Here is a 14,313-nt window from a genome sequence, read left to right as displayed (position 1 = left end):
CGAGGTCGCCAGCCGCGCCCCGGGTCGGGGGTGGGGGGTGGGGGGTGGGCACTTCTCTGGGTTTCTGGCCGGGCAGTACCCCCCCGCCTTGGGGAGGGGCTGCGGCCGCCCGGAGTCGCAGAGGGTCCCGAGGCTCCTCCCCTGGGGTGGCCGAGCGGGAAGCGGGGCGCGCGGCGGGCGGGGGCGCGGCGCGGTGCGGGGCGAGCGCGCGGGGCGCAGGCGGCGGAGTATGCGCGGGCCTCGGCGGCCAGCCCCGGCGTACAGCCGCGGCCGGGGCGCGCGGCGCGGGGCGGAAAAGCCTGTTTACACAGACTGCACACCGCCTGGGGAATAATGCAGTAAAGGAAGTGAGCCGGCTCGGCCTGACTGCTCCAACTTCCTGCTCTCACACACACACCAGAGGGAAAAAAAAAAAAAAAGAGGAGCGAGAGAAAGAAAAAAAAGGGGGAAAAATCAGGATCTCATTACAAGAGCAACAGACCGTCTGCAGACGCCTGTCAGCATGGAAAGTCGGGGGCTTTCGCCCGGTTCCTCCTAGAAATTCCCCCGAAGAAGGATCTTGAAAGCTCCCCCACATCTGGGTAGGTAGCAAGCAGGGTTTCTGCCTGTTGCTCGGACAGTTGCAAAGTTTCGTCGGGGTGCTTTTTCGTTCTTTTCTTTGGCTTGGTGGGGGTGGGGCTGGTGGGCGCCGCGGGGTGGGCTGCGGCCCTGGGGCGGGGGCGCCGCCGGGATGCTCCAGCGCCCGCGCCGCCCGCCCTGCGGGAGCTCCGCGCCGCGTCCGACCCTGCGCCGGCGGCACCCTGCCCTGGGGCTGCGCTGCAGCTCTGAGGAGGGGGTGCGGGGGGGTGGTTGGAAGGGACGGTGGGACTTCGGGTCCCCGGCAGGGACGGCGACGGGGCAGGCTGCGTGCCTGGATGCTGGACCGCCGCCGACCTTTTAGCAGGGGCTGGACTCCCCAGGGGTGGCAGTGGGCACCGATGCTCCGATTTGGGGAGAGGACGAGGGTGGAGGGGGAAGCAGAGGGCGTGGGGAGCGAAGACGCGGGGTTGGGGGCCACGTCCCTTCTCGTTCGGCAGGTGACCCCCCCCCCGCCCCCAACACACACACCGGCCCGGGTCATCGCCCCCGGGCGCAAGCCCAGGTGGACCTTTAAAAGCCAGAGGAGTCCTTACTGGACAGGGTTTTGGCGAAGGACCCGGCAGCAGACGGTCTTGGAGCCCCCCGCTCTTTAGGAGGGGGCGCTTCAGCTGGCAACTGAACGTTGGCCTGTAATGCTACTGTAACTTTTGGGAGGAGGAATTAAAATTTTGGAGAGTTAAAAGAGACAAGTAAGAGGTCTCGGTTTTGTTTTATTTTATTTTATTTTTTTCTGAACCGAATCATCCTGAGGACAAGCTGCGTTTAGGAGGCGGGTGGGGGTGGGAGTAAGAAATGTTATTTCAGAAACTGCAAAAGGGGCTTTTTAGAAAAAAAAAAACAAAACAAAAAAAAAAAAAAACGAGTGTCGGGAGAGTTTCTGGCTTGTCTGGAAACGGCAAGACTAATTGCCATGCGCTTCCGCTTTGAAACTGGCAGCAGACAGCATCTTGAAAATGACTCACTAGAGGAGCTCACAAAGAAACTGGTTTGCTCCTTCTCAGGTTTATGTATTTGTGCCTTTTACAGTTTCCTTTGTAGTGTTCAAGGGGTCCCCCGCCCCTTCCCCGCCGCCCCCTCCTACCATCTCGCTTTTGGAAGCCCCTGGCCAGTCTTTAACTACCCCCAGTACCCCAGCCGGAGGGGGGCTGGGGGAGGCTGAGTTGTTGTTGGAGTTGGCTGGGGAGAGGGTTACAGGGATTCTGCTGCTGCAGGGGGAAAAAGTTCCCTGAATTTTCCACTGGCTGCTGCAGGAAGAGAGAGCCCCTTTAGTCACTGCTAAGTAATGTCTGCACACACACCAACTAATCTCATTAGGAGTTTCCGCTGCTCTGTACAGGAGGGGTTTTGTGCAGCCACTGTCCGCTGGGGGAGTACTGTGCTGCAGAGGGGGACAAATTAGGGCTTTATTTACTTAGAGGTGCAGCTGCCTGACAGCCTTTTTCAGGGCAGTATCTTGAAAACTTTGAAGTCACTTGGGCCCTTTTGATTTCAGACTTTCAGGTTTTTCTTTCCAAGTTGTCTGTAGGGTGTCTGTGTAGGGTGTGTGTGTATGTGTGTGTGTGTGTGTGTGTGTGTGAAGTTTCTATGGCCCCAGCAGCTCAAACACCCCCATCTTCTCTCATCTGAGCTTGTGTCTTTGTTGGAAGGGGTCTAGGGGGCTGGGGGAGCCACAGGAGGTGAGAACCTCAAGTGTGTTCCAGGCATCTATTAATGAGCTCAAATCGATTTCTGAGCCTTATTGCTTTATTGCCAAACAAAATGCCCTCTGATCTCTTTCCGTTTTTCTCTGTCTGTGGCACACATTTATTTGGGATAGGTCAGTTATGAGTTTCAATTTATGGGGATTATAAAATTACAAATTGTGTTAGGAGGTCATGTGGGTCAGACAGTGAAGAAGACTGTCCATAAGTGTTTTTAGAATTTCCAGTAATGATCCTGCCTGCAAAAACCCCTGATGGTCTTTCTATGCCAAATATAGCAAAGGCATTATGGCCTTAAGGCCTTATGCCTCCCTGCTCCTTTTAAACTTTTAAATGTTGGCAATGTGTAGAGTCGCTTAAAAGGGTAAAGAATTTTAAGGAACCTGCTTGGAACTGTGGGGTTCCCTTTACTGACAAGGACATGCTGCTTGAGGACCGTACTCCTGAAGGGTTTTGAGGTATTGGTATTTCTCTTCTGGTGGCAAAGCATGTCCCAAAAACAGCCCAAGGAGGGTGTGAGTCAGTGGATGTGAGTACAGGATGTCCCTAACACAGTGCCGGGCATAGCAGTAGATGCTCAATAAATTGTTGCATTGAAAGCTGTGAGTAGGACCACGACACTTAAAACAAATAGATGAGAAAAAACACTTTCCAGATTGTAGGAGAGGCCCCTTTCAGTGAACTACAAGTGAACTACAAACCAGCCTGGATAAACAGACTTTGGGGAGTAATTTTGTCCTCCAGGTGACATTTGGCAGTATCTGGAGACATTTTGGTTTCATAACCAAAGGGGGTCCTCTTGGCATCTAGTTGGTAGAGAGTCAGGCATGCAAACTACCCATCCAACAAGGTACAGAGCAGCCCCGCCCCCAAGAATTTTCCATCCCTAAGTGTCAGTAGGGCTTACTGTGAGAAGGTCTTATTTACATTAACAGTGATGGTGACTCTTTTACCTGCCTCCATTCAATGAATAGGACATTTACAAGTTGTCAGTTGCACTTTTCTGTCACATATGTACCACTGTGCATGAATTTTCTCACTCTCACTCTCTCTTTTTGGTCAGTAATATGCCATAGAATGACATTGAAATGATGAATTGTGATGGTTTACATTTTTGGGCTGAATTAGACCATCTCCGAACCTCACTTACTTGGTACTAATGCTTTTCAGACCAGATGGCAATAGCCCAGATAGGACAGAGCAGTGATTTTTTTTTTTTTCAACCCTAGTTGAATTTGAAATTTCCTAAAACATTTATTAAAGATGTCCTCTTCTTATTATTAAAAAAATTAATAATTTAAAACTGCTAATAAACTGCAAATATAACTCTGAGGTCATATTTTGAAATTTATATTTGTAATAACTTTTTGGAACTTGAATCTTTTCCTGAAATTGGTTTTAAAGTCCTTCCAGTCAGAGCATTTAAATTAAAATATTCCTTTCTTAGCTGTCAGATACTGGGTTTTGTGTGTTCTGTGCTACCCAGTTATATTTATACACCTCTCTGGTTCAGAACACCAGTGTGGTTGCAAAACATTACCTAATGACAAACTGAACACTAAAAAAAAAAATTATCCAAGGATGTGACTTCCTGGAGTAGAGTCACCTTTGGGGGGTGAGGGGTGGGTACTGATCGTGAATTACTGCTTCTGAATTAATGACTTTGCTCCTTCTCAGTCCTAGAGACTGATCCAGCCACCTCTCTGTGCCCCAGAACTGGGGTATCTCATTAAACTTCAAAAGCAATACGTTCTGTCTGTTTTGGCTGTACCTGGGCTGCAGGCAGCTGGCTTCTGCCCCTTCCTAAGGGCCTATACACACACATACACATTGCATACACACACATACACACTGGGCATGGGGGTCATTTGAATGAAAGACCCCAAGATTTTTCCATATGTTTCAAGCAAGAGCTTTTTATGTTCTGGTTATCCATAATTCCCTTTGTCTTTGTATGTAGATTTATAACATATTTGAGATTGCACTAGCATGATAATATTTTCTAAAGGTTAGGTAGGTTTTTTTCCTGTTTTGAAAAAATATTAATGTGAATTATGTTAGGAAGATTCAGAAAACCACGAAGAAAAATATAAACATCTCCCATAATCCCACTGTTAACATTTTGGTGTATATTTTTTTGGTCTCCTATAATGTGTGTGTGTACACACACAAATACACACATGCACATATAAAACTTTTCATTGGAGTCACACTGTACTTTGTTTTGTAACTTATTTTTACTTAACATACCATTTTATACATTTTCATAACTGGTACCAAGACCAAAAGTACTGCATATAGAACATGCATTTATTGATCTAATAAATGTGTTGTCTCAACAGTGGATTGACATACTTTTTTACATGGACTTGTTCAATGTTTTTGTCTCTGTGGCTCCAAGTAATGTTCTAAGAATGCTGACCTCTTAGAAGACTGAATTCATATGTGCTGTGAAATTTGGGATTTTGATGAGTTTCTGTATGATTTAAGAATGAGTCATGATTTGCAGCCGAATATCAAGATGTAGTAACAGGAAGTCCAGGGCTCTACACATCAAAATAGAATGTTAAATGATGAGAAAGAGAAGCTAGGTTAAATCAAAAACGTATCTTGAACTTTAACTATAAGGTGGGAAGAAGGTGCCTCTTGTACATTGTGACAATTCTGAGTTATTACTGTTTCATTTTATATCCAGAGAGTTTCCAGACTTTGAAACTGAGGTTTTCAATGGCTTTTCAGCTCAGGATGACTATTGCCCATGGTCAGTTTGAATTAAGATCATCCAGCTTTTTGGTTGAAACTGTGGCAGAGAGACGATGGTTTTGTGGCACAGAACTCTGGTTTTGCCACTTACAGTGCAGCCCCAGTAAATGGAATTGTGTGTGTGTGTGTATGTGTGTGTAAAACCTTCTGTTAATGAATCCTAAAGGCCTTCAAAAACGGTAGATCATTCAGTCTTTAAAGTAATTGCAGAAATTTGACTCCTACCTATAACCAAAGAAAAATGGCCTTTCATCTATTACCGGAAACTTAACGTATGTGTCAGCAGTTTAAAAATAAACCTTGAATTGGTCATTTCAATAAACTGTAATTTGGTTTGAATTGCCACTAGGAATTATTAACTCATCAATTATGTGTTTTAATTTGCATTTCCTGGAAAGCAATTATTAAATTATTCTAAGAATTAAATGGGATTATTTTATAACTTATCTTTGAGGCTTATTTTTATATTTTTAAAGAAATTAAGATGATGGTTTTACTCATATATTCTAAATTAAGTTGGACTAAAATTAATTTACTCACCTGCTCTAGAAAGAGGCTCTAAAGTACATGGTATCATAAGTATTTCTAAGCTATCATATCTAAGAATAATTCCCAATTTTCTGTGTGTAAATATGGAAATAATGGGGTAGGTATAAAACACGCTTATCTAATGCCTTCTTTTAGACTGAGGTCAGGAATCCTTTACTCAAAGAAGTAGAACAAGGAATCTGAGACCCTGATTGTCTTTTTTTTTTTTTTAATTGAGGTATAATTTTATACATGGAAATGGACAGATCCTTGATGTTTTTGTGTATACCCATGGAATCTCCACCTCTTACCTCCAAATAGAGAATATTTCCGTCACCTGAAACATTCCCTAGCTATTTTTTTAAATTACAATAATTTCATGAGTCTACCCTGTAGGTTATTAAACCTCAGAACACTTTGATAAAATACTGCAGTATTTTTATTTAATCTGCTTGACTGAAAACTAATCATTAGAATGTGGGGATTTCCTCAGCAATACCATAGGAGGAAAAATCCCTTCTACATTATTTAATACCACATGAGTTAACCAAAAGTAATGTGTGTGCTACAGGAACAAGCAGATTCCCTTAAAGCCAGTTGTGTTGAGGGGCTATCTCTGAATCTCTCTGGTTGGTGAAGTGATTCAAGTGTAGAGGTTGGGATAATCCCTTCCAAGTCAAGTTCTTTTGTCTACTTTTGTGGAGTAAGGAACTTGAATCCCAAGAGTTGTGAAAACATGATGTTAATTTTTGTTCTCCTCCCAGCCAGCCAACTTCCAGGCATACACAGTGATTTAGGCGAAGTATTTTGTGGTGGGAAAAGGGGTTCCCCATAAATTTCCCCTTCAATCCCATTCTGGCCCCTTGTAGAAAAGGAACCCTTGAGGGAAGGTTGTTGTTGGCTGCTGTGCTGCATTTCCTCCTTTTTGTAAGGTTTGCGACAAGCATCACTCATTTCTAATGGCCGGGTCACCTCATTCTTGGGAGCACCAGTGACTGTCTGAACTAGATGCTGAGTAGGCCAAGATAAGATTGTGATCACCAGGTTCAGTCCCTGCTCCTTCTTTCCTATAGTCTTTGAAAAGGCTCTGTCCTCCATGGCTGTGTCTGAGGGGTCCCTCATTCCCTCTGGCCGTCTTTAGTCCCTTGTCTCCCCACAGGCCAGTGTGGACCTGAAAACACAGGTCTGACCGTGCCACATGTCCGCCTCAGATCTCCCAGTGGCTTCGGCCAGGTAGAGACTGGAATCCTTCATGTAGGCAGTATGCCAGCCACCCTGGCTTCTCATCCATTCCTCACAGGCGTCCTGTGCCCTTTGGCTACGGGGCCTTTCCAGATGCTGTTCTTTCTCCTGGGAATTCCCTTCCCCGCCCCCACCCCACTCCCATCTATCCCGCTCTCTCTGCTTTGCTACTTTGTGGCCATCCTCCAAGGCTCGGCTTTTGCTGGGCCTCCAGGCTGGCACTCCAACCGTCATCCAGCCATCTGCCCCGGCCTTCAGAGAGCCCTTGCCATATTGACTAACAGGTTTCCTCAGTACCCTCTCCAAATTCTCCCTCCCCAGATTCTCACTATCCAAACACAGGTACTAAACACTTTGAGATCTCGTTTTCTGGAGATGGGGCTGGTGTCCGCCATTATTCCTTATTACTCATTATCCCAAACTCAGGAACAAAAGAGGGTTGATAGCCCGGCCTCCCTTGTTATCCAGAGCCTCTGCCAAACCCTTGAATCCTTTAGACTTGGAGAGTGAGGGAGGTACCTGCCCACCGATGCGTCATGATGTATTTCACGTCTGTCTCAGCCTCAGTCTGGAACCTCCCTCTGGGCCTGCTCTGTTTTTCTCATCCTCGTAATTATCCCAGCACCTTGTCCAGTACTTGGCATTCATTGAATTATAAACCATCTGAAGGGGGAAAGCTTGCCGTTGGACTTGATAAAGGTCTTTATGGCCATGCATAAATCCAACCCTTTGCTAGACAGTAAATTACTTGGATTAATAAGAGGCCTATCTCTTGGTGAAATCATGAAGACAGCCAGGAAGAGCCTGTACAGAGGATATGTCATTTTCCAGAGTTTTTGTCTGGACTTGCAAGAACCGTAGATGAACAGAAACAAGTTTGTTAATATCTGAGAGGACAAATGTCAGCCTTGTTGTTGCTACCAGTGTTGTACTGGGAGTGGTTGGTTAACAGTTAAATAATTCATAGGTCAGTGCAGCTTGAAAGGATCTTGATGTAAAATTTTTTTCCGTGTTAAAACCTATCATTCTACAGCAACGATCATTGGTCTTTCATCAAGATGTCGACTGACCAAGTTTTGGTCATTCCTCTGGGCTGCGTTCCATAATATTTGCAGTTAAAAAATCCTTCCTCGCTTATACTAAAACCTGTATGTAGCATTTGTCTATAACTTCTTGTAATTAAAGATGTTTCTGATTGATTTCTGATTGATTTCGAGAATAACGAAAGACTCTGTGTATTTGAAAGGATGAATGACTAATACCTCCGCTGTTTTGGGGGAAGGAGGGCTGGGTCCGCTGTGCCTTTCAGCTGCGTTTTGCCAAAGAGGAGTGTGTTGATAGTCAGACCTTGACTTACCAGAATGTATGATTAAGCAGATTTCTCTCCCTGCATTTCACTGTCAGGAGGGAGAGATAAAAACCCAACGGCAAAACAAGCCCCAGAATTTATTCCAGGATGTGCTCAGAAATTCTCTGTAAGAATTAAACAGCAAGGATTCTCTTACACTGTCTGCATCTGTAAGTTCTCATCATCCTCAGAATAAGGATCCTAAGGCCCAAAAAGATCAGAATGCTCGATTACATGAGAAAAGGGGTCTATGGTCAGATAGTTTCCTAACACGGTTAAGAAGAGCACTTTTCTGGTTAATACTCAGCTGGGAACGTTCTCTCCCCACTCCCTCCTTATTGGATTTTGGACAGTTTTCCTTTAGAGGCTAAGATACAAAAGCCATGGTGGTTGGAGTTCCTTTGAAAATGAAGAAGATAAGCATTGACAGGGGAGTGTGTGTGTATGTATATGTATGTGTGTCTCCGCATACGTAGGCGATAAGAGAAATGCCTGAGTCGAAGAGAGTGGGATAGTATGATCTCACTTTTTGTTCCTCCTATATCCAGAGCTGCTGTTCTCACAGAGGAGTCAAGTCCTAAGGGAGCATAAGGGAACATTTGCTAAACTTCTCGCCCGAAAGAACCACTATTTCACTGTGAGAACTCAGAAAACTTGGTTTTTAAAAAAATACAATTTATGAGAGAAGAAACGAGAGATTCCTAATTTCAGCAAGTCCCATTAAGAACATACAAGAAGGGAGCAAACCTTTTAGTATTATTTGCAAGAGCATATCTGGACAACAGACCTCCATGTTCTTGTATGGTTTTGCATTTTGAAATCTTCTGGAATCTAGAATCCATGAGCATTGGTAGAGATGTTATTTCTGCTAATGTCTCTGCCTGTTTTCCAAGACCTAGAAACCAATCACATAGACCAGAAGGTATTGGGTGGTAGAACATTAATATTTATTTTTATTTCATTTTTTCTTTTTAAAAAAGTATTTTAGAACAAACATCTCCAGATTCTCCAAGTGACTTTCTGAGCTCAGAACTGGAACTGATTAAACCCCAGGCAGAGAACCCCACGTCACATCCATGCTGAGGCCCTAGTGGAGGGCAGGAATGCCTGTTGATGGGCCAAACCCATCTTTGATAATCGAGGCCAAAACGTCACTCAGTCAGCCCCTCGATGTTCTTATGACCTTTGCTTAATTGACTGCTTTGGATGCCTTAGTGCTGATTCTCAGTTCTGCATTTATGATACTTGGATAAACTGAGCAACTTTGAAGAGTGCTAAAAATTCTTAAAGTGAATTACATTTATTACAAATGTATATGCTCTTGGAAGAGGCCCGGAATCCCACAAATGTCCTGGGGACACTGGGGTTCTCCAAAGCTCAGAGTTCCTGCTCTTAGATAAGAGCACTTGGCCTGCTTTGATTTAAATCAGAGCTGAACCACAGTAACAGCATCCTCTGCCAGCCTTTGCCACATCCTTTGCTTTTTTTTTTTTTTCCCTCTTAACCTAAATATCATACCTAATTTGTCTTTAAGACCTTGACATAGAAGATCATACGTGCTCTAGATAATGAAAATGTAAAAAAGGTGACTTTCTTTAGCAAGGGGGACAAGATCTCTAAAGCAGGATCCAGCTGTTATTTATTTATTTATTTTTTACAGTTAATATGTTGTGGCACAGTTATTGGAAGAGGAGAGTATCATGTTGTATGTGGCATTTCAGGAAAGGGCCGAGCCACGTTAGCGGATGGCAGATTCCCGAATGGGGAGGGAGGGCCATGGGGATGCTTTGGGGTACATATTGGCTGTTTGATGCTGATGCACCAACAGCTAGTCTTTTCCGTCAGAGGCCGTTGTAGGCTTCTCGAAGGATGTGGGTGTGCACGTTTGCCAGACACAATGAAGAAACCAATGGTCTCCCACTTATGACTGTGTTCATGTTCTTTGGTTCATTTACTCAGTGCATGTGTGGGGTGGGGGTTAGTAAATAGGTTTGAAATACAAGGCATTGGGAAGGTTTTGAAGTTATTTTCTACTTTTGCAATTCTAATTCTTAGAAATAACAATACTTACCATGAACACCAAGATATTTTAAAATGTGCTCCCCTCACTGGAGTGAGTCGACAAGTCAGGCTCGATTTTTCAGTAGACGTTCAGTGGAAAATGAGATGCCTTTGTGTGCCATGTTACCCTTATGCCATTGTATTTTTGCCTCATGTTAAAAAGAACTCTGTGAGAAGTTGTTGACGTTTAGTAGAACCCCTGCATTTGGTACCATGAGGCACAAAAATGTGAGAGAAACAATAAAACCATAAAAGGGCTGGTCTACCTTCCCGACTGGAGACGCAGCTAAAATCCCCCACAGGTGTCCACCACATGAGCAGGTGATGACATTTGGAAGACAGCAGCGTCACTGTTTTTTTATAGTTCCCTTGGAAAGTGGGTATATTATCATAACAGATTATGTAAAAATGTTGGTGCCTCACATTTGCATTTCCTAAACCGTGGCAGAGTTTTGCTGAGAAGAGCACGGAAGGAAGGAAGGCGCATGCGCTGAAGTGCCCACAGAACGTAGAAGCCCCTAGAAGCATCTAGAAGTCCAGAGGAGTCCATTTCCTTGCTTAGCTAGCCGTCTGTGCGAGGTGGCAGTACTGGGTAGAGCAAGACCCAAACACGAGCTCGTGTCCATAGACGTCAGCGGAATCTGGATCTTTCCAGGAGCCACCACATTTTGACATGCTAAATTTTAGGAAAAGGAAAAGCTTTATCGTATTATGAGCCATTTATAAATGATCTGCTCAGAAAGCTGTATTATAAAGTTTTAACACTGCTCATATACTCCTGAAGAACATGAGGGTCAGCTCATGAGCATCCTTTTCTCTTGTATTCTTTTAAAAAGACTCTAAAGTGGTTTCTGTAGATCTACCTCAAGAAGGAAAGCTAACTTTGCCAGGAGTGCCAAGGTTGGGGCCAGTTTTCTTCGGGGACTTAACCATCCAGAAATGATGGAAGAATTGAGGCTTTATTATTTGAAGTTCTATAGAAGAGACAAGAGAAGTCTCTCTGGGAAGACCGTGACTTTTCTCCCTCTCTGGGCCGCTACTAGGGCCATGAAGGAAAGCTGTGGGGAGAAGCTCAAGGGCTCCTAAGATTAGCAGCCTGATGTGTCCTGCATGCATGAGAAGCAGCCACTGGTGATGAGAGACGTGTTCTAATGCCAGTAAATGAGGTAGAGAGACTGAGCCACGCATGGGCAGCCTGGGGGACCCGCGGTGGCTTTGGTGGGACGTGGTCATACCAGAGAGAGATTTGGAGGACCAGACAACTGGGCCAGGAGGAAAGGCTCTGCATCTTTCCCGGGGTGGCACTGGAGAGGTAGGGTTGTGGTACAGATGTTGGAGGCGGCCCAGATGGGGGGGGGCAGGGGGAAGGAGGGCAGCCAGGGAAGGTGCACAGATGGTTACCTTTCTGACAGGAAGTGCCCAAAGCTGCAGCGGGGCTGGGAGGCTGAGCACAGCTGTGCACATTTCCCGGTCGCTGGGGTCCCTTGGGAATCCTTCAGAGAGGAAGAGATGGTGTCGCAGCCCACACCTGACCCTGCCCGGGCCTCCTTCCTCCCCCACCCTGGCGTCCGCCCCGTGTGTGTGTGTGTGTGTGTGTGTGTGTGTGTGTGCGCGCGCGCGCGCGCGCATGTGTGACAGAGACAGGGGGATGATTCGGTGAGGCTGTGGGTGGCTGGGTGGGTGGCGTGTGGGGGACTGGCCCGAGGAAGAAGGGCACTAGGTCTAAGGGGAATGTGTGGCTGTTACCACGGATGGCGAAGTGCAGTGTCCAGATTATTAATTAGAAGAGCCGAAAATGTGAATTTTCTTTGACGAAACCTATTTTATCTTGCATTTTTTTTTTTTTTCTAACGTTTCCACTGGGTGGTGCTGCGGGAATTCCTACCTTTTGCCTTGGATCTACCCTTCCCAGAAAGACGCCTCTGAAGCATAATAGGAGGAAGTCCTGATTTAGAAAGATTTTACAGTTTCAACACAATGGAAGGGTCTGGAGGATGCTCTGGCAGGAAATGTTGGAGTTTCTGGATGTGGAAAATCCACCATCATTCTGTATCATGCACAAGTTTTCTTACTATGCTGCGGATGGACTTTTTGGCTTTCGCCAACTTATTTAGCAGAGAAGAGCTTTCAGGTTTATCTGAAAGATTACGGTTTTGTTCTAGTGAAGGCAGTTTGTAAGATTTCCTTTATTTTCGATTTTCGTAAAACTATAATAACAAAGTGAGCAAACAAACATTTCCTGATGTTAAGACAACCATAGATTTAAAAAAAATCTCTCTGCGAAGGTTTGATTTGAAGCTGAAGGTATCATTCCATTCCCGTTTCAAAGAGTATTTGTGCAGGGCACTGACCAAAAGGGTAACTTGGATTTTTATTTTCCAAATAATTATACAGAGTCTTTCAGTCTGAGGGCGCTCGTGTGTGGAAGGGGAGAGGGTTTGCCTAATCCCTGTTTTACAGATAAAGAAGTTGGAACAGGGAGAAGTTGACCTCCCTGCCCGAGATCGTGCAACTCTTTAGGGCCACGGCTGCGATGGAATTTGTGTTCTGATGTCCAGATTTCCCCCCTTATGCATAGGATCAGGTTTTTAAAATATGAATAGTATAGAAGGTTAGGTAAAAGCTTTTTCATTCCAAGTCACATTCCAAGGGGAGTATGGGAGGGAAAAAACATACCCACTGGGACTTAGGCAGCTCATTTAATGGAACTCACACGTAAGGACCGTTAGCAAGATTTTTAAGTAAGTTGTACTGTATGCAAGGCAGCATTTTGTTTTCATGTGCTTGTCACGGCCCTCCACAAAAATCCCAAACATTGCTTCCTTAGAACCTGAAACAGGGCTTTGCCGGAGGTGTCTGTTTTTAAAGGAACAGTTCTAAGTTCCTGCCGGGTGCCAGGTGCTGTGCTAGGTACTGTCACGTGGTCTTAGTGGGGTTCCCAGTGTGTCCCTATTAGCATGTGAAGTGTTGCCCGAGATTCCTTCTGTGGTCAGGAGAAATGCATGCAGGTTTGGCGCTGTGTCTCTGGAGCCAGGCTAGATCCCTCGCGTTTCTTTTCTTGCCTTCCATCCTCTTGTTCTGCTCTGTGCGTCCACACTGAGCAGGATGGTCTCTCCTGGTGAAGGGGGGCTGAGTGACAGAAGGGACCACGTCTCATGTCTAGTCTTCATAATCAAGAGCTACCCTCGATTATTTAGTGAGGGATGAACCTGGAGCGTGTCTAAACCAACATACAGATCTTCTTGAAAAGGGAGATTGGCTTAAAAAAATGATGGTAACATGGGTTCACAGTTTCTTTCTTAAAACGGAGCCAGTTGGGATTCCTGGAGTCACAGATGAGGCAAAGTGAGAAATGAACAAGGAAATTCCCTGATCTGATTTGTAGTGGGAAAGTTCTATCTCCCACTGAGGTAAAACGAGGCTTCTCTCTTAGCAGCAGTGAGGTGTGCATGTGGGAAATGAAGCCGCCACTGGAGGAGCTCTTTGTGGTGATCAAGGACCTGGTCATTGGAGCCAGATGACCCTGGACAGGAGTCTCTATTTGTCTGTCTGACTCCTGTGGCCATGAGCATCTTATTCTACCTCTTGAAGTCATGACTTCCCTGTAGAGCATTAAATTTAGGTGTGTGTGAAGCACTGAGCGCAATGCCTGGTATATACGAGATGCTCATCAAGTGTTTGCATTAAAAAAATCTCCTGCTTAAAGAAGTAACAGATTTGGGGAGCTGATATTAGCCCTTTTCTTGAGAATTCCATGGAATCTCCGTACTGCTAGTCAGGGAGGAGATACCTAACATTTCCTTTAGAATAGAGCTCTTATGAGATTTATAAATTTAGTGTTTTACAAATCCTGTTGAAATTATATTTTTTTTGTATGAGTTTACCTTCCCTAACTCTAGAGAACTTCAGATTCTTAAAAGAGTCTGTGGACCGAATACTGGAAGAAGATACTGCCCTGGGGGTGGTGGTGGTGGTGGTGGTGGTGGTGGTGGTGGTGGTGGTGGTGGTGGTGGTGGTGGTGTGTGTGTGTGT

At 45.2% G+C, this 14,313-nt stretch overlaps 1 protein-coding gene across 1 annotated transcript in view; it reads left to right on the top strand.

Moving 5' to 3' along the window:
* The first annotated feature begins 203 nt into the window (after positions 1 to 203).
* Positions 204 to 14,313, top strand: part of ELK3 (ETS transcription factor ELK3) — a 68,472-nt gene continuing 54,362 nt past the window's right edge. The window contains exon 1 of the mRNA XM_004748495.2: positions 204 to 581. The gene's annotated coding sequence lies outside the window, so the exon portion shown is untranslated. The remainder of the gene's footprint in view (positions 582 to 14,313) is intronic.

Source organism: Mustela putorius, unplaced genomic scaffold (assembly GCF_011764305.1).
Source record: "Mustela putorius furo isolate JIRA1106 unplaced genomic scaffold, ASM1176430v1.1 tig00000788_pilon_pilon_pilon, whole genome shotgun sequence".
NCBI classification, from domain to species: domain Eukaryota; kingdom Metazoa; phylum Chordata; class Mammalia; order Carnivora; family Mustelidae; genus Mustela; species Mustela putorius.
Note: the sequence above shows the minus strand (reverse complement) of the source record. Positions and strands in the feature narration are given on the sequence as shown.